We start from the raw sequence: 4,908 nt of genomic DNA, 5'->3' as shown, positions 1-4,908 counted from the left end.
TCACTGATATCCTCCACATGCCCGATTATGAAGGGTTCTCTGTGTGCAAACTTTGAGCTGGCCGTTGACTTTAGAGTGAATTTGACTTGTGAAGTCCTAAGTCAGAATGACAAGAAAAGAATCCATTAAAATCACATTGGAATTACAGGCAGGGACAAAAAACACCAGAAACAAGAAATCAACAGCACTTTACTGGATCTGTACTATTTAAATGCCCAGAAAATTTTTCCAAGCACTGGTCCAATATAACTACTTATCCCAGATATTTTTGTTCAATCCTTCTCCTCTTTACTGAGATCACCAGTAATGAGAATGGCAGCATCTGTCGGCTAGAAGTTGGCCTGGATCCAATAATTCAGACCACATAAGAGCTGCCACTTTAAATGATATTTGCAATACTCCTAGTTTGGACCTTATAAAAAACAAGTGTGAGACAGGCTTCAAGTCCTGCCATTAATCTCCTAACCGCCAGCCACCATCATACCCAATCATTAACGTCTGAAAATATCATGTACTGTTCATGTACAGTTCACTAAACGCACTCATTCAGTTTTCTGTTCCAGAATGTTATTCTTTTTTATTTTGTGTAAGAATGCCTTTTCAAGATATGTCTTTACTGTATCTTCATTATCACGAACAGAATTTTCAGTTTCCAGATTCTTACTCCTTAGAGATTTATTGCTTGGTGTTTTACCCAACATTTGCAGCGTGGCCAATTCACGTTCCCCCTGATAAAAAGACCCCATTAGGATTCAGAAGCAAGAGGTTATGGCAAAGCACAGCAGGAAAATGATGTATCTTTATGCAAAAGGTAAGCCCTTTAAATTTGTACTAAAAAGCATACCTGAAAATATCGAACGAGAAAACTATTTTAATAAATTCAAACTCTTGATTGTCAATCAAAAAAACTGAATTACTTGGCCAAAGGGACTGCTCTGAGCAACTGCACATACTCTTTTGTTGTATACTGGCTCATATCCCAGTCCTATTCATGTGAATTAGACCATTGTTTCACCCAGGCAGGACCAATCCCTCAATGTGACTTCATTATGATGCAAGTCTCAACCATGAAAAGGGAGTTGGAGGGTACAGTTGAAATGGAACTGCAGCTTTTCTTCAGGTACCGAAGGGCAGGGATCATTTCTCTCCCAATATTTGATCACTGTCTGGCATAGTAATTACTCTCTGCTTTGTGGAAGCAAAACTCATTTTGCATTCTTTTTCAAGAGGTAAATCTTTAGGATTGATGAAGCTACTATACAGCTGAGATTAGGTAAAGCAAGAGAATAAACTACTTATGCCTTTTGAATAACAAGCAAGGATGTGGCTCCCGGGTATAAAACTTCCACAAAGCTGTACTTAAAGAAAGCCACTTAGCTCCCTCTGTCTACACGCCCCAAAGTGAATATTCTTTAAAATGTTCATACGTGCACTAACTATAGGCACTTCTGGCAAAGATACGAGGTGACTGAAGCGCATGTCTGCTTCCTAAATTCTACCTGATCTACGCACAGCAAGCAAAGGAGGAAGATCACAGAATCACAGAATCACAGAACAGTAGGGTTTGGAAGGGACCTCTGGGGATCATCTAGTCCAACCCCCTTGCCAAAGCAGGGTCACCTAGAGTAGGTTGCACAGGACCATAAAGACAAAAGCCTGCACTGGCAGAGTCCTTGGTCTGTTGACTCTTGATCAAAGTACTCTCAAGGGGTCCTATTTGTGTAATCACAATACTTTTTCAGTTATGTTTGTACAGACGTATGTGTAAAGAGCTCGCTCAAAGTACATTAAAGACCTACTAGGAATGTTTACAAACTGCTGTACAGAAAAACTGTGACAGAGGTCTTTTCATTTTAGAATAACTGTGGTTACACTGATGCAACTACAGTCTGACTCTGGTCCATTATGTTGCTTATACTGTTCTTAAAGGAAAGGGAACAGACTAATCAGATGGAAACCAGAAAAAAACCCAAAACACTAGTAACTTCAGAGCTGGGTGACAAAGATCTTTCTAATCTGCCCAAGTTTTCTATATCAGAACAAACACAGACCTTTCAGAAACGTTTATACCCATAATAATCTGGGAACTCACCAGGAAGGTCCTCTGCAAACTCCTGTACTGGATGAATAAAAGCAGCAAATTGAAACTCATTTTAGCACATTAGGTGAGTATCTTATCTAGTCCACTGTTCTGGACTGGATCTCTAAGGCTTCCTTCTTCGTGCTGTTCCATTTAAAAGCTCATTGGTCAAAGTACTTACCTAAGGCTTGAGACACCAGATTCAAATAATTACGAACCTGGCAGAACTGAAACGGGAAATGGATCCCTTGCAACACATTAAGTGTCCTAGAAACTTGGCGGTTCATTATTCAGAAAAATAATGAACATGAACAATAACATCGTACACATGATGTATTATTTTCTAAGTGTAGGGAAAGCATTTGGAAGATCTTTTTATTACAGATAAAGATAAACCAAGAAAAATTAATAGATTCTCTAGTATCTGTTTAGAAATGCACTCATGATTTACATTTCCATTTATAATCAAACAGACTTGACAAATTTAAACTAAAAACCTTTTACACTAAAACCAGTGAAAAAGAAAAACAAATATATACACATATTGCACTGATACCTATTTTCTGTCTTCTTTACATGGCTACAGCAATGGAAGGGAGATTGGAGTAAACAAAAAAGAGCCCTGGGGAGTTTTTACACTGACTTTGGGATGATCAGGGCCACGTATATTGGATATGACTCTGAACCATGCAAGTTGGTAGGAAATTTTTATTAGAATGAGAGAAAGATTAAACCACGTACATAAATCCTTGGTAGTAATCAGAATGCTCATGCTAGTAATGCCACACCAATATCACCTTCCTATTTTTTCTACTAAGTTCCCAGTGAGGTTGACCTCTTGCAAATTATGTAGAGTATGTAAGCCCTGTGAATGTTTTAAACAACACAGTTTTAATCAAATACAGCACTGCAAATGCTGAAGAGCCTGTAGGCTAAGAGACAAATCATTCAGATGTGAAAACAAATTTGACTGGAGTCTAAACAATGTTCGCCTCTGCTGTAAACTATAGCTTTCTTTTGACATGGAAAGAGAGAATGCATTTTGCCAAAAGGGAATTAGCTTGGAAAGCCTCTGTAAATGATACTGTAATGAAAATAAACTTCATCCCCCAGCCTTAGTTTCACAGCTGTGCATGAGAAACCCTAAGAGATCATGCCCTGTGTCATGAGTACTCATTAGCTTTTGGCTGCAGCCCATGTCTTGGCCTCGGGATATCATAAGAACCAAAACACTGATGTCAATCATTGCTCTCCATGATGACACTGCAGTTCTTTGCAGTGAGATACCACTAGTGTTGGTAGTATTCATGTCAATAGATAAGAATTTCTGGAAACAGTCTCCTGCCTTTACACTTTTACTTTGTCAGCTGTAATTTCTCAGTCTTCCCTTTCCATCCCCACCATCATGCCCACCTTCGATTTCTCGCTTCTCTTTTTTATGCCTTTGAAGGTTCACAGTGATCTGGTCTCATTCATCCCTATCAACATCTCCTGTTCTAACTACTTTTATCTTGGTATCAGTATCTCCCTTTGCTTTTTTTTGTGTACTCTCCCAAGGGAAACTGGACTAAGCTGCAACAATTCCGTCTCCCTGTTGGGGAGTGAAGAATCCAGGCAATTCAGAAAGCTACATGGTCCTTTGCTAGAAATGGACATGTACAAATTTCTTCACTCTTTACATGCTAAACTGCAAATCACAGAGCTCTTGCTGGCTCTGGACTAGCCTCCAACTCAAAGGTTAGCATGAAAAGTACTGGTTTTGGGGGTAAAGGGGAGAAACCAGTTTTTCATAGGAGCTAATTTGATATATGACAGCATGAGGAAAAGCCCACATAAAACTTCTTCTGAATAGAAGCTAATGTCTCCAAGTTATAAAAAAAAAAAAAATCCAAACACTAAAATAAAAACCATATGGCAAGCTTTTTCACATAATGCTGAAGTGTAGATAGAAATTTGCAGTTAATAGAAAATAAAAAAAATCTTTTCCTTCTCAAGAATCTCAGAGGTCTTTGAAAATAAGTGATTTATTTAACTTTGCACATGCAGAAAAACTTCACAGCTAATCAGTTCCAAACAATGTTTCAACCTTATTCTTATAAATTGAAGTTTAAAATTGTCCTTTCTGTTGTTCAACAATTCTCAAAGTTAGCCCTACTATTATTCAACCAAAGTGCATTCAGCTTTTTTAGGGCTCCTCAATTTTCCACCCTGGAAATTTCATTGCAATAAAGATAAAGATTTTGCAAATTTACACGGTTTTGTAGACCATCTATTTTCTACAACAGAAGAAGAGGTATTACTTAGCAGCACTGAACAACAAAGGGTCACTCTTTTTTGTCAAGATGCCATTAACAGGCACAGAGAATTGTTTGGTAGATCCAAATAATTTGAGACCACAACCTCTTTGCAGAATTCTGCTGATGTAGAAAGCTTTTCCACTAAGCCAATAAATAAAAAGTAGTAGCAGCTACAATGGTTCAGGATAAATGATTATGCGTTTTTAAATATAGTATTATTTGCATTAAAATATCTTCATTCTAACCAGTTTCCTGGAAAAGGTTTCAAGGCAATAATTCTAGTTTAAAAAAAAAACATTTCTAGTGAGAAAGAAAAATTCCAGAAATAGGTTCTAAATTACAAAACCCTGTAATATGTAGCAGATGTAATTTGATCCATATTTAAAACTGGATTTTTGGATACTGAAGTAAAAAAGTGCCAGATCCCGACTCCTCTGAATAGTGCCTTCTTCCTTGAACAGACGAAAGGAGTGTTTATGAAAGAATATGATCATCATTGTAAGGGTCTGGAAATTGGCTAAAGTTGGCTAG

Source organism: Opisthocomus hoazin, chromosome 7, assembly GCF_030867145.1.
Source record: "Opisthocomus hoazin isolate bOpiHoa1 chromosome 7, bOpiHoa1.hap1, whole genome shotgun sequence".
NCBI lineage: Eukaryota > Metazoa > Chordata > Aves > Opisthocomiformes > Opisthocomidae > Opisthocomus > Opisthocomus hoazin.
Note: the sequence above shows the minus strand (reverse complement) of the source record.